This window comes from Anas acuta, chromosome 1, assembly GCF_963932015.1.
Source record: "Anas acuta chromosome 1, bAnaAcu1.1, whole genome shotgun sequence".
NCBI lineage: Eukaryota > Metazoa > Chordata > Aves > Anseriformes > Anatidae > Anas > Anas acuta.
In genome coordinates, this window is record NC_088979.1 from 170,340,852 (window position 1) to 170,364,187 (window position 23,336).

Below are 23,336 nucleotides of genomic sequence, written 5' to 3' on the forward strand. Positions count from 1 at the left end.
GTGTACTGTTCTGAGGACCAAATCTGAGTTTTCTGCAGGGACTTTTGATTTGTTGACATAAATATGCCTGAGCTTGGGCTGCATGCAGAAGAATTTCAGCTGATCAAACTCACTTATTTTCCTGTAGGTCAGGACTATCACATCTTGGCCCTTGGTATATACTGAGTTGTTCAGAATTCTACAGAGGAGTGCTTTTATGACCTTGCCTGAAATTATTGAAAATGATGTTTCCACATCACAGTTTTGGAGAGCAATTTTCCAAATTGTAGAAAATGAGAGTTTGGATAGCTATACAGTCACCTGTGATGACCTGGACAATTTGTACTGACCTGTTTTAATTTTAGAGGAAAAAGTATCTCCTTTTACAAATCTTACCTGGCTTACACACTGTGTTTGATTTCATGGTATTGTTGTATTGTTGATGCTTTTGTATATAGGAAGTTTGCCATCTGTAGCTGGGGATACATACAGTACCTCTAAGATCACATGCAGCAGTGCATTATTGAGCCTTAATGATCACTCACTCAGACTGGAGCACTTCATGTTGCAGAAGGATTGGTGAGTCAGGCTTCCCTTTCTTTTAGGGCTGAACTGGGGTTACATTGGTTTGAAGTGCTGAAACTTGTCCAAAAACAGTACAGAAGAGTTATGTATAAAACTTGTTCTTTTACATAGGACTAGTTAAGGTTGAAGGAAAACATATTCCATTGGAGACAGTGTCTTCCATTTGGGAGCTGCTTGGGGATAGCAGACTCTTGCAAAATGACTTGGAATTCTCCATAAATACCCAATACTTAGGAATACTCCAGGGTGGTATGCAATTCCTCTGCTCTCTCTGAAGGTGAGTAAGTGCTTTCATCTTTATATTGTCAATTAAAATTACCTACTTCAATTATAATGTGTCCTTCGAAAGGCGTACAGAGAGTCAATGTCCATGAGATGGGAGTTTGTAGATGAAGGTCACCCCACGTTAACATAAAGCGTTTTATAGTAAACATGGGGGCCAAGCAATTGAGTCTGTACATCTCAAAAAACGTGATAGATAGAGGACTGTGACAACATTAAATAAATAAACAAAGAAAAAACACATAGTTTTTCATTTCAGAGCTCAAGACTTGTTTTGAGAATAAAATCTGCCATTGATGACTTGAAACAGAAATGAAAAGAAAGCAGTGAGGATGCTTTTTTTTTTTTTTTTGACCTTTCCCACTTCATACATCTCAGCATAATGCTGTTTACAATGTAAATACGGTTAAGTATTTTAGGAACAAGAAGCAAGATCTCAAGTTCTGGAAGGAATTGAAAAATGAAGAGAAACTTTTGGCTGCCCTTCAAAAACTTCAGATTCACAAAATCTTAGATCAATGAGCTTAGCTCATCTAGAGACTTCTAAAAGAAAGTGCTGTATGTATGGATCTGTGGCCTAAGCAGAGATGTTTTCTGAACCATGCCTGTGAAAAATGGATCAAATGCTAGATTTCATGATCTGCTTTCTTTGATTGACTAAAATAGAAGACTGTTCATAACAGTTTTGTTTTGTTTCTGTTTTCAAAATAATATGTATTTTTTTGTGATTACACGGAAATTACTGAAATTGATATATATTTTTTTTGTAATATCCTTGAGGAAGAATTAATATATAACTTTTTTCTTTACTTGGATATTTTGAAGACTTTTAATTGTAAATGTCAAAAGAAAATTGCCATGCCAATATGAATTACCTATAATAAGCTAATGTTGATTAGATTTTTTTCTTGTCTATTGAAATGCTGTAATTTACCTTCTTTGGTTGTCACAGAAGGGAAGAAGAGTCAGCTTCTGTTTTGAGTGCTCTTGGGGTATTTATTTGCAATTCAGCGTCTCTCCAAAATGCAATTTGGGGTGTGGGAGAAGTGATTTCCAAGATGACATTTGTGTGTGAAGCCAAACAGATGACAGAGCCCTTTTCACTGTCACATTGAGAACTGACTGAGAGCTGTTGCAAGGGCAGTATGACAGAAGTAACTCTGTCACCATAAGTGCTGGTGATTTTGCTCACACTCAGCTAGCTGCTCTCCGGCATGTGGGATGCCTAGCACTAAGGTAAGCGTTTGAATAGGCAGTGCAGTGCTAACTGCTGGAAAGAACACATGAAGGTTAAAAAGAGTCGTGGTGGAATGGAGGGACCAACAAGAATACAAGGGCCAGCACATCAGTAGTTTTTGCTTAGAAGTGTTTTTCAAAGTCAATGAAATGTATTAGTATATAAATTAGAAATAGGGGTTGCAGATGACTCAATTTATTTTTGCAGCGTTTTTATTCCTGAACATATAAATATGTAAGATGTGTATGGACACATAAAAAAATAAAGGTCTAAAGTCATAGCTGGCTGTAGAATTTGATAGGAATTGGAAGTGCTGAAGCAGAGGTGTGTCTGGATGTGTTCTCTTCTCCCTCCCATAGACTACTCACGTCAGCGTAAGCTGCTTTGCTCTCTCCCCACACAGAGCTGACCTTGTTCTGACTGGCCTTGTACTTTCTCATTTCTTTGTCTGTGTTAAAGCCAGCTGGTTCTCTCTATGGAAATTCACAGCTAGGACCCTTTCAGCAGATGTCTACATGGCTTCAGCAGCTCTTTTCCTCTGCCCTTCTGTGGCATCATTAGACTTTTACCCTCACATTACAAAGTGAAAGCTGGGTCACTCAACTTTCTTGAAATGTGTTAGCAATTTGAAGGCTATTTATAGCTGGACTTCAGAGCATATGGAGTGAGCATAGCCTGAGTATTTATGACCTCCAGATCACTGCCCTTTCTTCACTCAACATTCAGATTTACGTAAGACATTGTAGCCTTTTATTTTGGAACAACGATCTGTCCTGGTGCTTATTGTGATTATACAAGAAGGTTTTCTACTGGAAACTGCAGATAAGTTAGACTGCTTTCCAGCTGCATAACTTCACAGTTTTTGCACAGTATATAAAAATACGATAACGGTGAGAAGGGTACTATTTGTTCAGCATGCAAGAAAGACTTAAGATAGGCTTAGGAGATGGTATCACCTCTGAGACGGACTGAAAAATCAAATAATAGCACTGTCAAGTGGGTGCAGCAAAGATGTCTCTATCTCCACCAGCTTTGGTAAAAAAAAAAAAAGATTAAAAAATGATGGTCTGTACTTGTTACATTTATTGCATGTTATATATAATAAAAGAATGTTTGCTGATTTAGCAAAAGGCAGGCTCAAGCCACAACAAACCTGGTGTTCAGATCTCTTTTAGAACGCCATGCTCATGCCAGACAGTGAGCAAAATTTTGTTTGGCTTTTCAGCTTCCAAGAATGACTGGGAAACTTACCCTTTAATGTTGTGGTGTGAACAGTGATGTCAAGAAGCTTTCTACCTTATACAGCTCAAATTTTACAGCTATGCTTGGAAGCTGGCAAGTTGTGTCCATTTAAAAGACCTCAGACTAACTTTTGAATCCTCAGGTTTAAAGTGTCCATCAGGGGTATTCCAAATGTTCTGCCCGCAGAAGTAAGACTTTGAGATCTTGGTATAAATACAAATCTGGGCCAACCTTGTTTAGAAAATTTCAAATCAAAATTTTGTTTAAGTTTTGTTACAGTTAACAAGAATCTCAGCAAAGCTTCATGTGACAGTCTTTCTCTGATTATACTCTTTGGAGAAAGAAATAGCTTTGTAAATGGACAATAAATCCAATGACATAGTGTATAGTAGCAGTAGTAGTAGTAATCATAAGAGCTGAGATTTTTTTTTTTTTTAACTAGTATATTATTTTGATGGGCATTTTCAGTGTCTTATCTAGTTTTTACTAGAAGATATCTGGCTAGAGGAATGTTATATATTCAGATCTTCTTATGCTTCCTCCTGTATAGGGGGATATCCTTGAGAGTATTTTTGAGATAGAAGAAGGCAGTGGCTCAAAATTGCTGAGCCTAGGTAGGACCCAGATTCATTTTATGGAACATATTGAGTGTGATTCCCAATGAAAGCTAAAAATAAGAAAAAGAAATCATAACTACTACTGAGAGTACCAACTCCATTTCATATTCAAGCTTTACAAATTTGTTATTATTCTGATATGAAACTGAATAAAATCCCATTTCTTAAAGTTTTTCTCCAAAGTAAAAAAATCTATTTTGGACTTTAGCAAGAGATTTTTTGAGAGAACAGGTGTATTGACTAAGGTGGCCTTTTGGTTGTGAGAGGTGCTTAGGCTCAGGTTCACTTAATGTGATCATTCTGGAATGGGGACTGTTTGCAGAAAACTGTTGAAAAGGCATTGTGGAAGGACTTCTTTCCCTGGTTAGTTGCTTGCCATCTGCCTGCAGTGTTACGACCATTTGTAGTTAATTATTCCTTCAGGCTCACAACAGATCTTGTACCTTCCAAGGTGATGCTCTGTGGAGGTTATGGTTTCCTTCAGGCACTAGGCAGAGCATGTTCTCATAGCTGGGGATCTCATTCAGACTCCTGTAATTGAAAATTTTGTCATGGCTCCTAGGTATTTGTCTCATATGCTTACCACTGTGGGTTGTATTGCAACATTCTTCCAAGATTGATTGGCTTTTTGTTCACTTTGGTGTTATGATTCAAGGTGGTGCTATTTGATCTCTGCTGACCTGAGCTCGCATCTTAACTACCTGAGAAACCAGTAAGACAAAAGGTGCAAAAGGCTGCAAATATATAACCCAAATAAGGTGATTCTGTGACCTACTGTTTCCTCACATAATAAAACTAGACAATGAAAATATTAAAGATGGGAGCCTGAGTGGTCTGTCAGAGGAGTCCTGACATTCATCTTGATTTAAAGATGAACGTTACAGGCAAATGTCATGTGTAATTTACGTTTGGAAGGATCAAGCTTTGTTGTAGGACATCTTTCATGCAGGATTGATCAGCTAAGAATCAGGAGACTTTGAAGTGTCCTGGTTTGAACAGAGCACTGAAAGAGAATGAAAGAAACCCTGGAGCCATTGTGGGAAAGAGGAAGAAGGAGTACAGATTTGGGTTGGGTCTTGCAGGGAGGCAGATGATGTTGCATGGTTCTGGTTGAGCTGCAGAACTGCTCACTGAAGCATGCTGTGGGCTCTGAAAGTTTACATTGCTTTGAAAAAGACTTGGCACTTGCATGAAGAACACTCCACCACGTCTTTTTACAATAACGCCCTCTCTGCCTGTTGAATTTCATGAAGTGCAAATTGCTCACGTTCTGGGGAAATTATCACTCCAGGTTTATACCCTGTTACAAGCTCTACATAAAATTATGAGGCACCTGCTGCTGGCTGACAACAGTTAGAAACTATGTACTGGAGATGTACTTTCAGTCTGATCCTGTATGATTGTTCTCATGCGTCGGCAGTCTGGGTTTCAAGAGTGAGAAATTTGTGAATAGATTTCCCTTTAGTAAGTGGAAGGACTGTCTCATGTCAGTATTCTGTAGATTATGAAACAAAACAAAAGATATGAATTGGAACTGGAAATTACATGTTTTATTGACAAGAGAGAATGGAAAAATGCCTTTAGCATTTTCATTTTATTATTATATATATACATATATATATACTTTTTTTTTTTTTAACCTGATAAGGGTGATTCCTGGTACATTTACAAGTTGCATTGGACCATATTCAGTTCCCCTAATGACTTATTCCAAGATTTGACCCAGTAGAAGCTGTTTCATTGGAGGTGAGCTTGGTGTCTGGGAGAATGTTTTTAATTTCTCTTGTTCCTCTAGTTAAGCATGAATGTGAGGAATGATATGGATACAACACATGACCTCTACAACAAACAGGATAACAGGATAAAAAGTGTTTGTACCTTCGCCGATGTTTCAGCTGTTGATTTTCTCTAGTAATAAAACTAATATTGAATTATTTGAAATGAATCATACCAGATATTTATTTTTAATGATGGATTTTAAGCACAATTCAAGGTGCCCACTTAAAATGATAAACTTTTGCTGTTTCTTTACTGCAAATGTGATTCCCATTAATTGTAATTTCTTCAAAACTTTGCATCGATCTCTTTTTTGAGGTTCCATAACTGAGATCAAAATAAGCTCAAATCAAAAAGTATCAACCACAAGTGTGAAAAAATCTGCCACTGTACACAGAGGTCCAATTTGAGAAATACAAAGCCAAAATGGACTTTTTAACAGAACGTTAAGGTTAATGAAAGGTTATCTGTTTCAAAACAGGTTCCACAAAGCTTATTCTCAAGTTTTTATTCTGCTCAATCAAAAGTGGATGGCACAAACATTTTGAAATATTTGTTCTCAGTGACTGGGGTTTTAAACTTTGCATTAAGTTTTTGTACTTTTTTGGTGGAGAATTTTTTTTTCCTTGAATACAATTTGTCTAAATACAAATATAAGCTTTAATTATATCTAACTACTCGAAGGTTAGTAACCTTTAAATACTTTAAATGTATGCTTGAGGGATTCACTGCTGTCTCTGGAACTTAGCCATGCAACTCTTACAGAAATCTTCCAATGGACTTGGGAAAACAACATCACAGAAGTGACCAGAGCAAGCAGGCACAAACCATGTGTGCATGATTTTATGCATACCATGATAATATTATTGGTATGGAAGGACATTTACCCATCTCACCCTAAAGTGAATTCCCTTCAGAGCTTGATTGAGCTGAGATTTTTTTTTCCCCTGGTCTTTTACTGTTTCCTGTCATGGTTTTGCTTTGTCAAACATCAGATTACCAGTGAGATTCTCTATAGATGTCATCACAGGCGTGCGACTTACAGGTGACATTTTGCTAATCTTTTATGAGTCATTACATTTGTTTTGACTTGCTCTCCGTATAATCATTGCAGAAGAGAAAAATACTGTTGAGTGTAATGTTTGCCTCACCTCTCCTTCAGCCTTTAAATGCAGTCCTTCAAAAAGGGAATGATAGAAAAGATCAGTGAACAGCAGTATGAAATAACGTAGCAACGATATTTAGAGATTGTAATTTACACAGTGTAGCCTTTTTATTTTACATATCCTGAAACACATTTTCAACTGATTTACAGGTTCAGTGAGATTGTGTAAGGAGAGGCTGAAATGTGAAATGGGATGCAATGTGAGAAACACATTCATTTGGGGATAAAAGGGTAGTTTTGAAAACATAAAAATGTTCTTAATTTTTAAGGTAAATGTCTCATGAATACATGGAATGGTCTCATGTTATAGAAATGAAATTATTTGATTTTTACTTTGAAATTACATTTTCCTTTTGAAGTGACCTGAATTCTAAAATGGCTGAATAACCTGACACCAAGGCTATAAAAATCTCCTTGTGAATCGGATGAAACTTCAGAGTGTATACAGAATTTTTGTAGGTCTTTCTGGTTTGCTGAACAGATTTTTTTTTTTTAATTTTAATTTCTTTGACCTCTTTCTTTTATTAAATATAACTTATTATATTTATTTCTTTTATTATTGTTTGTTCAGACTTACTGAAGAATTTTGTTTGATACATTATGTGGGGCCTGACTATTTTATCCTATTTAATAAAAATATGAAGGGATTCTTTTTTTCCATATATGTGAAAATCACGCATAATACTTTTTTTTTTTTTTTTCCTTTATTCTCCCTCTTTGCTTTTGTTTTGTTGATTTTTGGTATTGATGCAGATGAAGTAAGGAAATAACTCATATATTCTGGGGTTACATTCTAAATGATTCTCCAGTTCTGATTACCAGCAGTTTCTCTTGACAACTGCTACTTTATTTCTGAAGGAGGAGGGGTCAGAAGCACCTCTTCCTTCCCAAAGAACTGTACTGCAAGGTGAGAAAGAGTTTTTGGGAAACATAGGTGGCAAAGCTATAATTTATTAGTTAACCATCTTACATGCCAAATTTTTCAAAGTAAATTTTCTCACACAGTAAGTGTGATGTGAATAATTCAACCCTGACAGATAGTTTTCAGTAAAAAGTAGCAGTAATTTGAATAAACCCAAATTACCAAACCATCAAGTCACTTTGCAGAATCTGTATTTTTCTTAACATTATGTAGGATTAAGACAAGTTCCACAAATCTTTTGGACAATAATTTTCCATGGTAATATCAAAAGTAGATCCTATGGGATTCCACTAGAAACAACACCACTGGATAAGATTTTTTTTTTTTTTGAGAACTCTCATTTAATCATATTTTTTAATCCAGTTAAGATGTGCTAAATTGATTTTGTGTAATGCATTTTCATCAGAATGTCAGTTAGTGCTGTGTCAAAGGCCTCATGGATGTCTACCTATGTTATATCAACTAAATTTGAAAATACCCAGCTTCTGCAGATATATTTCTAGTCTATAAGAAATTTAATTTGGAGATATTTAATGAGATTGGATCTAATAAAATCTACTTTCTGACTGAGGACTTGATCAAACATCTTTAAATCACTTCCAAGCAGACACACCTTGCCATGGCAGCTTATGAATCCTGAAAATATCTCATCGTTTATTCAGAAGTAGTAGGGACTGCCGACCTTTCCCTTGTCTTTGTGCATTCCTTCAGGCAAACTCAAGCCATGCTAATCAGAAATAGAATAATGTTCTGAAAAACTCTTATTATTTTTGGTGACTGACATGCTAATTTTAAACATGGTCATATGATGAAGCCACAGCAAAGTCTTGGTTTTCTTACCCCTGCTATCAGAATGATTACAAATGGTTCCAAAGCATGTTTATCAATGTGGTGATAGGTGATGTATCTATATCTATATATCTCTCTATATATATCTCTCTATATATAGTGTGCATTGGCTAACCTGTGTTATATGTTCCTGTCATCTGCCTGTTTTAGGACGTGGTTCACCTAAGATTGCTTTAAGCCTGGAATACTTTATGCCAGACTCCTAAATTTCCTCATATGTTAATATTCCCTGGCTTTAAGCTGAGCCACATTATGGATTCTTGTTCTTGTATGCTGCTACAGAAAAAAGGGTTAGGGTACACTTATAAATTATACTTATTTTATCCAAGTCACCTAAACCATTTGAGCTTTCTGTGCAGTTATTTTCAAATATGTGCATGAATGTGTTTGTGAACACATTTAGGAAAGGCTTCTCTGGTAGTTATATTTACTGAATGACAGAATAAGATGCCTCTGTAAAAGGGAAGAAAGCAGATATATTCTTCTGCACATTATTCAAACTGACAGAGGAATCACTGAAGAGTCAAAACCTGTCACATCATATATGAATTTAGACTGATATCTATCTGACCCATTTGCACCCATATCTGTATTAAATGTTTCATAATTCTTATAGACATTTTGGTTTTAACTAATCTGTCTTCAAAGCTTTATAGTTCCTTGTTCTCTAAACCTGAGAACTTCTCTGAATTTCCCTGACATAATCCTAGACATTTTGAAGAGTATAAAACCATTGATTACAGAGGCTGTATTCAACAGCTCCTTTTGTCTACCTTTGTACCGAGGTATCGCCGCTAAAACCTGAAGAAATATGTTTGTAGTTCAGTACAATAGATGAAAACTATCTGTAGACTTATGTTTTTCAATGATAGCTTCAATACTGTTGTGTCAGCATTGCTATTCTAGCATAAAAAATAATCTCATCCTTCCTGAAACTTCTGACATATTAATAAAAGCGAACCAAGAGAAAGAAGATATTATTTATTCTTCAGAAGACTCTCTGTCTTACTTGTTGTGTTTAATTTATGGTACAATTTACAAATAAAGATTATATGCACCTATATAGACCAGTCAAATTGTTTTCAAGTGTCTTGAAAAATTTGTATGCACCTGATACAGTGTATGTCCTGTTGCTAGCATAACCTGATTATAATTTTCTATGGGGGCCAAAATAATTGTTAAAAAAATCTTAATATTTGTAGTTAAAAAGTGTTCAAAATATGTAGTTACTATTATTCTCTGTCATGTTGTTTTTTACTTTTTTCTCTCCTTAATTTTCCTGTTTTAAAATGTGGATTCACTGCATAATCTCCTGTTTCACAAGAGTGTGGAAGGCAATTAAGAATACTTTTGGAATGGTTTGGCTCACAAAAGCCTTCCCCTGAGATAATTTCAACATGCTGAAAGCAAGCTCTGATTCTTGGCAGCAGAAAGAATTGAACCTTTTAAAAAAGCAGGCTCCCAGTAAGCACAATTAAGTTATTCGACCAAGCGAAGGTTGAATTTAGCCTCCCAAATAAACAATTCTGCCAGCTGCATCAGTACTGCATTGGTCCCAAATTCCCTCTTCTTTGATCTGGCATGGCAAATCCATGAAGAGGAACTGGTGTGAGTCTGTGTGTGTTTTATAGTCTGTCAGATGAAGGATAGACCAAGGCCAGACTCCAGTGCTCCCTGTAGCATCAAGGGGATTCATGCAGAGATCACGGGGAAAACAGAGTTTGCCTCTGAGAATTGTGTGTTTTGTCACTTGGAGTCTCTGCTTCTCACCAGGCCATTACATTCTTCTTCCTGCATTTTGCTTTCTTTTTGCTATCTTTCTCTCCTTTCTTCTGTGTTGAGACTTTTCACCCCTTCCCCTGGTGTTGTTCCTGTACCCTGTGGCTGGAGTGGCTGGTGTGGTTGGCATGGTACTGTGGGGGGTGTCTGTGTGACACCCAGGAGGAAGCAAGGGGCAACGAGGCAGTCCCTGCCTCAGGTCCTTGTGCAAACTCAGGCAGCCACAGCTGAGAGGGCCTCCAGATCTGCTCCCCTTTGGCTGCTGTATAGACAGAGATGGGGGCCAGGTGACAACGTCTTTGTCTCTCCTAAGATACACACAGTAGTTAGGTGCTGTGTCATTAATGTTACAACTTTTAAGGCTGGTAATACTGTGATCTGTCTTTATATGATATTTGTAGAAAAATAATAGTTATGAATGAGATAAGCTGTTTGTACCTCTAAAGTCTCTTAATGCTATATTCTTACTGTTTAACAATGTTAAATCTTCACACATAGGACTCCTATATTCAAATACCTGAAAGAATTAAGCAGCATCGGGGCTTGCAGGTCTGCACTGGCACAGGAAAGGGTCTTGGTTCTCCCTTGGTTCCTTATTTTGGACAAAGAAACTCAATTTGGGTTAGAGGGAATTTTCAGCAAAACTAGAAAGAAAGAGAGAAGCTAAAAAACTGGAGTAGCCGAATATTTATTCTTGAATATAATCTTACTAACATTTTGTTAATTTTGTCATTTTGTAATTTTGTTCCATCCCTGTGTCCTAGTGAACATTAAATTTTCTTAGACACTATGTGATAAAGAAGATAGATCTGATTGAACTTAGAGGAGGGTATGGTAAATCTAAGCTTCTGTGTACGGGCACACCTTTGTACATGTCCACTTCCTAAAATGCTTTTGAGAGAAGCAAAAACTCAAACTCAGCAAAGTACACCTCTGTAGTTACACATAACCACACTGAGATAGTATGCCAATGCAGCGTAGGACACATTGTCACCTACTATTTAGGTAACCAAAAATCACTGCTATTTTTATTAAATTTATTGTTATTTCTGTACTCCAAACAGCTATATTAGTCCTTCCATGACTTTTCTTACAGTCAGTAAAGACCATAGGCACATCCAGAGGGCAGTTCAGGGCATCCACAGTAGGTGCTTTGAGCTGTCCTTTTTTCCCCCTGCAGACGAACTGTACTTCATCCTCATCAGCCTTCAGTAATAAATCTTTTTGTTACAGTGAGCTGCTGAGAATGTCTTAAGTTTTGAAGATGATTTTATGTGTTAGCTTTGTGCCACTCTAAAATAGTGACCACCTTTCTCTGTATGAAGGAATGTCTCTTATTTTATTTGCCTTTTGCATCTGTAGGAGGAAACCTGAACCAAAGAGAAAGTTATGCAGAGCAGCACTAAGCAATATAACCGATCAATTCTTTTCCTTTAATTTTATTTAATAATTCAACCTGAATTCAACCTGAAGAATTATTGTCTTTTATTTGATTTTTTTTTTTTAATATATCAAATTAGAACTTCTGCCTTTGTATCGTTGTAGGATGCACTATGTTGCATGGATGAAATAGAAGTTACAGTGGCAGCATCATATTTCAGATCTTTCTTGACAGAGTTTGGTATAACACCAAGCTTTTTTTTTTGTGTGTGTGTGTGCGTGTGTGTGTGCATGTTCTACCTAAATGATTAAATTGAAGGATAAAAATAATGTTTAAAAAAATTGTAAAATGCAAAAGTTTGCCAAATGCAGTCATTTGCCAATTTAATTTTAAACATTCAGTGAATATTTTGCATAGGATAGAATACAATAGGAGATCATCTTCTTCATATGGGATGTGGAAATTCCCAGTGGCCTTAATAGAGGCACTGATATTTCCATTTGATTTCTGCAGTCCATAAAATGAAGCTGACCCCATCTCCTATTCATCTTCATGGCAGTATGTTTCTTGAACTCTGAATTGCTCAAATGACAGATACAGGAGGATTTCAAGGGCATGTGACAGAAATGGAAAGAGAAATTGGATTCTTTTTCACTAAGGACAAGGATTAGGTGAGAGTTTCAGAGAAGAACTGGGGCAGAAGATTCCACAGATACCAAAGAAGATTCCTCACCAGCAAAGAAAGGACTTAGTGAAATATTACTAATACCCACTCTCATAGGAGACCTCTGAGATGGAGCATAGACAGTCCTGTGTACTTGATCTGAAGCAGTAATAGCTCACATCTACATATCACCCATCCAGAAACATGACAAGATCCCACATTTAAACAGCATACATACAAGGGAAATGCAAGAAGATGATTTTTAACATCTGTATTTCCAGAATATGTATAGTTCATCTAAAAGTATTGAAAATTGAATCAAGTATATACTTAAATATTTTATGTCCAGACATCATTTTATTCCAGGTATTTGTCATGGGGATAAATAGTACATAGAGAAAAATATTTGAGGTTTATTGGCTTAGACACAGGGATGCAAAGGTAACAGAGCAGATAAGGTGTAATATTGGGTTGAACGTTACAATTTTTACCTGGTTGAATTTATTTCAAGGTTGTGATTATGTGATTATGACGGTGATTGTGGCTTAGTAACTGTTAAAAAGTCAGAATGCTCCAGATAGTGGGAGGAAGATTTTCAATTTCCAGAATGAATGAAAAATAATTTTACATGAATTGGTGAAGATTGCCATAAAGCTTACTGTCATTTATCTAGAAGAAGTTTCTTAATTGCTCATTTTTAAGATGTGTTGTGGGATATATAATCCTAGCATGCATTCAAAGAATTCTCAAAAATTTTTGGTTGTTAATAAATGTCAAAATAAGGAAAAAAAGTAAGGTGATCATTGAAGTAAAATCTGTAGTGACTGATCTTTATGAATACAAGAAAAATTTAAAATTTTATCTAATCTTGGAATAGAACAGATGTGCACCTCGGTAGTGCAAAGGTTCATGTGTATTCTTCCTTCTCTTTTAGCTGAGTAAATAACTAAAGAGTTTTTGAAAAGGCCATCAGATTCTACACGGTCAGTAAATCTTCAAACTGTGGAATATCCAGATGTTTTTCAGAGGTATCATTACCAGGCAGCTGAAAGGTTAGAAATCTATTATCTGTGTGACTATTTTCAAAATAGCAACAGAATTTAGGAATATTTGGCAATATGTTAAATGCCAAAATGGAAGTATTTGAACACAGACGGTGTATTCTTATTTATTAATGTTAATTTTAACTTAGAGAGACATCACTCTGTTTTCAAATTAATAGAATTTATTTTCTTCCAGCTATTTACCCAGCTCATATATGCTGTATCCTATAGGAAGGTATCAGAGATATTGGTTATCACTTAATCTTAGGATCATAGTCTCATAGGATAATTCAGAGGTCTCAGAAGTCCACTGCTGCTCAAAGCTGGGTCAGGTATGAGGTCAGACTGGGTTGTGCAGGGCTTTATCTAGTCTTGTCTTGATAATGCCCAAGAAAGTAGACTGCACAACTTCTCTGGGCAATCTGCTCCACTGCCTGTCTAGCTCATGATTTTTTATTTTCTTAAATCCAATTTGAACCTCTCTTGTTTCAGCTTATGCCTGAGATCTCATCCTCACACCATGAAGAGCTTGGCTACATCTCGCTAACCTCCCTGTAGGCAGTGACTGGCTGCTGTTAGGTACCCCCAAAACTGTTTCTTTTCCAGGCTAAAGAAGCCTTGGTCCCTCAACCTCCCCTTGCGGAGCAAATGCTCAAGCCCCAGCCTCTGTGGGGGCCCTCTGCTGAATTTTTTCCAGTTTATCCATGTTTTGTGTTGGGGGGCCCCAAACTGGAGACAGATAAGGCCTAGTGAATGCTGAGTAAAAGAGGATGATGCCTTTCCTTTGTCTGTGGCCCTTCAAATACAACCCAGGGCATGTGACTGGCCCATGCTCAGCTGCCCAACAAGGCCCTCAGGGCTGCTCCCCAGCTGATCTCCCCCAGTCTGGGCTGCTGCAAGGGAGCAGCCATGCTCCCTTGGGGCCATGCTTGGCTTTTCCCCTTGCTGAGTTTCATGAAGTTCTTGTCAGATCATTTCTCCAGCCCACCTAGGCCTCTCTGAATTGCAGGCTGGCCCTCCAGTGTATAAGCTGGCCCTCCACAGTTGGGTGCCATCTGAAAATTTCAGTCTGCTCTATTGCCTCCTCCAGGCCAGTGATGAAAATATTGAGCAGGGCAGGTCCCAGGCTAGGCCCCTGCAGTTCTCCATTTCTTACAGGTCTACAGGCAGAGTAAGACAACGTTAACCACTACCCTCAGAGTCCTCTAGCTGGCTGCCCTGTGGGATCCCACCTTTCAAACCACTGAACAACCAGCAGTCTGCTCACCTGGAGTTCAGGGCCTGTGCTTGGCTGTGCTCCTTCCTCACTCCTCACAGGGTTTTGGACCCTACTATTGTGTGGTCACTACAGCTGTAGCTGCCACTTGACTCTTGCTTTCCCAGCTCTTTCTTTTTAGTGAATAGCAGATGCTGGCAAGCGTTGCTCTGCTTGGCCCACCCAGTACCCTGACACTTCCCAAAATCTTGACCACTTGTGTTTTTCTGTGTTGCCTTTTCAGCAGACATCAGGGATTCTTGACTCATAGAATGAAAAATTTCAGCCACATTTCTTCATCTACTAAAACAGTTTAAGAATTTCAAAAGATACTTCATTTGTCAGTTTTTAAGACATGAAAATATAGAGATGTGCCTCTTTAAGGAAATTATAATTGTTTTGAAGGTGGGAATAATGGAAAACCGCTTCCTATGTCTGAATGTGACTTCTATTGCTTCTACAATATGCAAGGAATATTTTATTATATAATTATAAAAATTATGATCTTATATACATTGAAGTTTGTGTCATAAGGTATTCACTTATGTGCAGGTAAAAGCAAAGAATGAGTTACATTTGTCCATATATGTAGCTTTTCTCCAAAAATGAAAAATGAAGAGGAATTTCATTCTGTGGTATAGATAAGTTCTTAGGTCTGGCCTTACATTTTTATTTCATTGAATGAAGTAATGTTAGCCAATAATCATTACTGACAGGTTGAAACTTGGTAGAACCCTGGCTATGTATTGTTCATATGAGGAGCAGAGTGTAGACAGGTTCAGCAGAGGAGATATGCTGCATCAAGAATCTTATGCCATCAAAGATTCTGTCCTCAGATCCTGATTCTCTCAAATTTTTTAAACATTGGGGAACAGAATATGGTCAGTTCCAGCCTCAAATTTGGCAGTGAAACTAATGTTTTCCCTATGTAAACAGACTTGAATAAATTGCAGATACCAACCAAATATTGATTCTGTTAAGACTGACTTTGAAATTAATTTCAGTTGTCCTTGTAAAGGGCTTTATGATTAGATTTAAAAACAAAAATGTATTAGAGCTGATAACTAACATTTAAAATAATAAATTGAAGCTTATGATAATGAGGGTGGCAGAAATATACATTGGAGCATTGGAGAGAAACTGTGTGATGCCAATGGTGTTTCAGAATCTCTTAAACATAATATCCATCATTTTTTATTCATAAGAGGTCATCACCATATTCCCTTAACATCCTAAACTCGTAAAACTCTTAATAGCATCCTAAACAACTGTTGGATTAAATGTTGTTGCTAATTTGCCATTTTAATAGGAGATTGTTATTGCTGGCTAGTAAATGTTTCATGTTTGGAAATTTGTTTCTTTTGCTGATCTTTTCATTAAGTGAAATTGCTGCTTAAATTTGCTGTTCTGATGGATATCCGTTTTTCTCAGGGTGATGGGTACATTATTAGTCTTGTTGAGTTGGATTATTAAAGGGTTTTAAGTGTGAGGAAGAAATAGTTCTCAGGATTCTTGGCTGAGCAGGTATACTGCAGAAAAGTAACACCTTCAATGAAACTTTGAAGAATCCTTCCAGACCATCATGTTTTATGAAAGCAATTTCCTTTGATTTTGTAAGAACAGATTTCAAGCTAGTGTTTTGGTAGAATCTCCTGTTTTACTGTAAGGATAACTTTGTCGCTGGTCACAAACTGATCTCAATGTAAGTTGATAGGGTGCATGTTTAATGTTTAATTTTATTATTATTATTATTTTCCCTGAGTATAGGTGTGTTTCAGTTTTTGGGCAAAGCTAGTGTTTTTTTTTTTTTTGAAAGAAAAATTCAAGAGGCCAAGCTGATGACAGGCCAGAATTGTACATGGCACTGCTTTATGTGCTAAATTGTTCCTACAGCTTGAGTATTGACTTAATTTGCCCTTCACAAATATGCACTCTCTCTTAATATGTTGTTTACAATGTACTAATGTTCCCACAAAGCCCACTGAAGTAGAGCAAATTGTCCCATTTCATTAGTACAGGGTTCTAACTTTGAATAATTTTATTTCATGTCAAATAGCTTTTTAGCTCTGCATCGTCAATGTAAGCAGTATTTATTGCTGTGTAGAACAAGTTGTTGCTGTTTCCCATTTGTCATCTTTCTGCCTTGCTGACTCACTCTAGCCTTTATTTTCTTGTCTCAAATCATTCACACTCTCCTAAAGGGATTGCAGCTAAATATAACAGTTTACCTTTATGTTTAATTTTCACTCTTTTTATGTGCATGATATCACATGCAAGTGGAATCATGCAAAGTGTTGGCTCAGGATATCATCCAGATACAATTTCTGTCTTAATTTAGAGACGAATAAACACTTTTATTTTTTAATTTTTATTTTTTTTTCCCCGATTTACTCTGTTTAGGACAGATGAAAATTACATTTCTTATATAATTACATGTCATACAGGAGTGATGGGCACACTGTGTTTCCAGAGGCAAGGCCAGCACACTTGTAACAGGTAGTGTTGTGTTTTGCAATGTCTCAAGGCTGGTTCTCTGTCTCTGCTCTGTAGGTGAATGTTTATGGCATCAATATGTTTATGTCCTTTGGGAATGCATGCTCATTTGATTTATAAGAAGCGATTCATATGCTTAAAGTTAAGAATGCGTTTAGATGAAATTAATAATTACAAATGTGTTTAGGTGTTGGCCTGAGGTGTATGTGGAAGCAGCCTGAGATGTTTTCTGTCAGCCCTGCTCTCGCTGTGTGTATCCGATGGTCCTGTAGGAAAACACGACAGAAATTTTAAGTGTAATGACTACATTTTGCCACTAGATGGTATTGTTATATGAGATTAAGTATTTGTTTTGTACGAGGGGATGCTGAAGGGAAGTGGACCTTTGATGGCTGCAAGTCATGTGGGAAGGTGCCAATGGCTGCTTCTGAGCGAAGTGCAGATGGCCTCAGGAATAAGGCACAGCAGTTAATTAAACCATAATTTATGATTTTGTTTCGTGTTATTTGGAGGATTGGTTGAATAATGCAAGTCATTGCAATTGAGTACCCTCACTATATATGCTGGCAAAATACTGGAAAATGGGAAATGTCTTCAACTGCTATCGTTGTTTTCACAATATTTTACATGATGTTGTACACTCATGATTTCACTTTCAATAAGCACACATCTCCCATGTATGAACAAGTGGGAATATTTTCACAGAATCGTAGAACGGCTTTGGCTGAAAGGGACGTTAAGGGTCATCTGGTTCCACCCCCCTACCATGGGCAGCGATGCCACCCACTAGATCAGGCTGCCCGATTTTCTTCAGGAAAGGTATGAGAAGTGCAGATATCAGTACTGAGCAGGAACATGAGCAGTTATGACTTTCAACCTGTGTGAGGCAGTGACATATTTATATGCTACACATCTGCCAGTGCATTATAACTTCCTAAAAATCCAGCGGGGAAATACGTGTGATCTGTTCCATTGCTTGGCTGTTTCTTAAGGAAAAAGATAAGAATTATCAGTTGTTAGTTGCTTGGTTCTTAGGATACTCCATTCTGTGAAGTGCCAGGAAAGTCTGCACAAACTGTTTTATCTCACTGCTGTGTGAAAGGCATTATTCACTTAGCTTGGGATAGGGAAGCAGTTCTCCTAAGCATACCAAAGCAGGCTCCTACCTTCGTTTGAAAAAAAAAAATCTAAATAAAAGGTGGAGATAAACATTTTGTAGTTTTTGCAATAACTTTGAAACTTCCTTACAGCTTTGCTTTCTTAAAAATATTGAGAGAAAGCATTTAACTTCAGCTGATATGGGGTTTAAATTGCTTTTTCATGCCAGGCTTTGTTTGGAAATCTGCTGATTTCCTGCTTGAGTCAGAGGCAGATGTATTGCAGGATCTCGGTGCCATGATTGACATTTGTATTTTTCCTGTGTTGTTGCTGTGGCAGTGCTACAGTGCTGCAGTCAAAGACCAACTTCAGTTTTCCTGGGGACTGCATGAACACAGAACAAAATAAGGTATCTGCCTCAGAATTCATATTAGTTCATGTATTTAGATTCAGTTTTCAATACAGAAAATTGCCAGTCAAATGAATATTTTTTAGTCAAGCTCAGCCTTTCCATTGTCCTCCCCAGTCACCAGCAGTTCAATCTAATCTTAGGGTAGATGCATATGCAGAACTTACAGTCTTCTAAGAAAAAGGTGGAGCTCTTCATACTTGCTTCTCTGTGAAGCTTTGTTTTAAGTAGACTTGAAGGTGTAGCATGTTTATGATCTATGCAAAACTAAAACCTAGCTTTTCAAGATGCTTCCCTGCTTGAATGGCAATGTACTCCAGAGTAGCCAATAGCACCGTGTAGTTGGTCTTCCTCCTTTCATTCCCCTCTGGCACGTGCTGCTGCCTTAAATGCACCCTCCTGCCTGCAGTGAGCATCTACAGGTGAGCCCCTTGGGCTTGTCCACATTCTGCTGGCAATGCTGATGTGGCACTGATGGCCTCCACTCTGCATGGTGGCCAGGTCTGATCTTGAGAAGGGCCTCTGGGATGCTTAGAGAGACCATGTGGACATAATGATTTCAAGTACCATACACAAAACAAGATTTAAAGGACTGGTCTGCCCACAGTTATATATCACTCCAGTTCTTAATCCACTGGAGGACCTGGCACAGGAATCAAGCTGTGAATAATTACTAGGCTAAGATGACCTGCAGACAGGAAAGTCCTAAACAGAAATGCTGCATCACACGATGTTGCACACCAACCTGTAACAAAGATATATTTCATGCAAAAAGTCATGAGTATTTTAGAACATGAAGGCCACTGGGATTATCAAATGTCATCATATTTGTTTCCTACATAATTTTCATCTTGCATTTTCTTCCTGTTATTTTTCCCCGTCTATTGGATAGTGCTTTTTCTTTTTCCCTGTATTTTATTTTGCTTCACATTTCAATTAATTTCATGATAGTGTTTGTAAACATTTGATAGCAAAAATGAAATTTGCCCTTCTGTTTTACCAAGGTCTGTGTTAACTGTTGTGTGTTTTCTCTAACAGTTTCCAGGCATGAATCTTGGAAACTGTTGAAGCAGTTTCATTTTCAGTGAAGGAATCCAATATTTTAGATCATTTTCCACTGTTGAACAGAGATGGATCATAGTTCAGGAGTAATCCCTGAACAAAGTCAGTAGCCATTTCTGAATATGTATTTGTTCTTTAAATCAGTGATTTTTGGATTGACTTTTATTTTATCTTTTAATTATATATCTCTGACAGGCAAATGTAATAGGTGAATTTTAACCAAAATAGCAATGAATGTACTGAAAGATTGCACTTCTGATTAAAGTAATGATACAATTCAGTTCTACCAAAAGACTTTCAGGAAAACAATTATTTTAAGTGTATTGTAAAAAGACAAAACAAAACAAAATAAAACCAAAAACATGCAAAAAAACCATACAAAAACAAACAAACAAACAAAAACCAACAAAACCCTCACCCAAACAGATTTCTTTTTCTTTCTCTCTTTCTTTTTCCTTCCTTCCTTCCTTCCTTCCTTCCTTCCTTCCTTCTTTCTTTCTTTCTTTCTTTCTTTCTTTCTTTCTTTCTTTCTTTCTTTCTTTCTTTCTTTCTTTCTTTCTTTCTTTCTTTCGCTCTCTCCCTCTCTCCCTTCCTTCCTTCCTTCCGAAACCTATAAAAATGTGACCCAAGAACATTCCTTGAAAACTTAGGTAATCTGCAGGTAAGTTCAGTACACTTATGTTAAATGATATCAAAACAGACAGTAGTACAACTCATATATAACCATAATTTTTTAACAGATGTATCACAGGTATGTGCAGTCTTGGTAATTATAAATTAGATCTCCAGTGACCAGCAGGGAGCTTAACAAAGGCAACAAGGTAAAATCCAGTAATTTCAGAGTAACTTGCTCGCTACCTTAGTAATTAAGGCTGGAGAACACTGCATGTTATGACTGAGGGAAAGGGAAGCATATTTTATACATTTTCCATGATTTGCTGGAGAAGAACAACAATTATTTAAAAAGATTATTTATTTATTTATTTATTTATATATTTATTTATTTATTTGTGAAAGCAAAAGCTCACTCATAGCCAGTCTGTTCTACAGATGTGTTCTGTGATAGTTGTTTCAAAACCATCAGTGTTTTTGAAAATATCTGAGTTAGCAAGAGCCTTAGAGGTTGTTACGACCCACCTTGCATGGTGTCCATGGGGATGTTCACTCTCAGATTTCTGTTTTACTGTTCTCTGATGCTTGTGCTAAGCTGTACATATCCAAAATCTGAATTGAGCTTAAAACTATTAGTAACCATTCAAATAATCTTTCTTCTAAATAATCAGACTGACTGATTGAAGGACCTCAGATATTGCCTCTGACTTCTAGGTTGATTCTAGACTTGCCTTTGGTATTTTCTTAACTCTTTCTCAACCTGCCCAAAAGTAAGTTGTATTTTCCCTTAGTACATGTGCACTGAAAGTGTACCATGTATTCCCTCTGCAAGTTTAGCTACTGTGTTATTATACTGATAATATCAACAGCTTTGATTTATATTCCTTTAGCAATACTACCTGACTTCTTGTTTGCTTTCTTTGCTACAACTGGATACTTGGCTAAGGGCTTTAAAGGATTTTTCTGTAATAACTTCCAATCTCTTTTTATGCTTCAGAATCTTTCTTTTAGCTGATAGTCTGTCAGGTTTGTTCTTTGTTCCAGGGCTTGTCAGTCTGCATTCATCTACATTTGCTTTTGGCAAGACCAAGGTCTTAAGTGATAGAAATCTTTTCCTCTTCACTTCTGTTTTCTGTATGATATGCTGTGGCTCCTCATCTAATAACACTTACAGACTTTGAAATCTTCCCCTTTAACAGTGTTGTCCAAGTCTTTAAACACAAGAAAAAGACAAAAAAAGTCAAAAAAAAAAAAAAAAAAGAGAGAGAAGAAAATAAGACATGCAGACATGCAGGGACACATCTTTGACTTCTGTAGTATCTTTTAACTCTACTCTTGTAAATCTGTACATGTCCAGAATTTGACCAAAATCTTAAAAGTGATATAGCCTAGATAAGAAGACCTTCCAGACCAAAATGTGCTTTTTTTTTTCTTTTTCTTTTTTTTTTTTTTTTTCCACTAGATGGTCCACCATTTATTTTTTATGCTATTCTTCCTTCACTGTAAGGATCATGTCTTTTGCTGCAAAAAGCACATCTAAATCTAATATAGTTTTTTATTTTTTATTTTTGGTCCTAATTCAACATAACATATAGGTCTCTTCCTAACCGACTAGAACGTTCAAATGTGTCTAATATTTCTTGAATGCTGTGGAGTGAATGGACATGGTAGAAAAGCTGAACATATTCCTGAAGGTCCTTGTGGTGTCTTGTTTGAAGCCTGTTGTGAGGACTGTGCAGAGCCATGTTGCAGATGTGATGGGGGCAGCTATGTGTATTTAAGTCCACTCTGTCCATGTGGGAACAACATGCTGCTGGGACACGTGGTGTAACAGAGACTGGCCTTGCTCAGCCTAGGGCTCAGGCAGTGTCTTTTCCACGTTGGCTGTATATATGCTAATAAATAAGATGGGCTGGAGTCTGTGCTTTGGGCCAGGAGCCAAGTGATGTGATTAAACTCATCTTTTCCCATTAAACGGGGTTTGTCATCCTTCTTATTGGGAACACAACTGGCCTGGGCATTGCCTGGAAGACTGCTGGTTGGCACAGACCAAAACTGTGGCAGGGTCTGTGCCAATGCTGAAGCAGCGACAGTGATTGTGGGACATCCCTTGATCCACGCTTTGGTCCTGTTTAGGTTCCTGGAAGAGAGATGCGGTGGCTGCTCCAGGCATTGGTGTCATTGGACTGCTGTGGTCCTCAGGGGCACTATGGCTTGCATGGGGGAAGAGGCCTTCAGCTCTGTCAGCCTGGCACTTTGCCTAGTCTGAGAAAATCTCTTTAGCCAAACAGTGTAGTTTGGGGGTAGTATAGTAGGGTGGGAGGCAGAAGCCAATAGGATAGAGAGCTAAAACTGTCTGATTTTCCAAAAAAAAAAAAATAAAATTGGTACTTTTTTTTTTTGTGTGTGTGTGTGTATTTGCAGTTTTTATTACCAGAGACATGTTAAATAGATGTGCAAAAAATAGGTTAATTTCCCACAGCTCAGACATATTATCTTTTTTATCATAAGGTGTTAAAAAAGTTTGCTGAATGAAATGTCTAACACTGAGGGTGAGACAATGCCTATCCTTAGTTTCTAGGAAGGTATTTTGAACACCTGAGAACAAGAATGGATACAAACAGTGAGAGGTCTCAAAGATATTTCTACTTGAATCTTTAACAGCCCTTCTGAATTCTGCCCTTTGGCCTCCTTCCAGTTCAGTGGATGTCACAGTCCTACACCAGGGAAAGCTTCACACTGCTCCATGAAACTTGTCAAATAATTCTCCAGATAAAATGTAACTGACATTTTTTTTTCACTGCCTCTTTTTCACCCTGTCAGAACAGTCAGAGTGGTGATCAAACCATCAAGCCAGTGGCATGGAAACACACCATGCTGGTATTT

At 37.2% G+C, this 23,336-nt stretch overlaps 1 protein-coding gene across 5 annotated transcripts in view; it reads left to right on the forward strand.

The window, feature by feature from the left end:
- TAFA2 (TAFA chemokine like family member 2) overlaps positions 1–23,336 on the forward strand; it is a 195,343-nt gene that overhangs the window by 18,468 nt on the left and 153,539 nt on the right. The window lies entirely within an intron of this gene.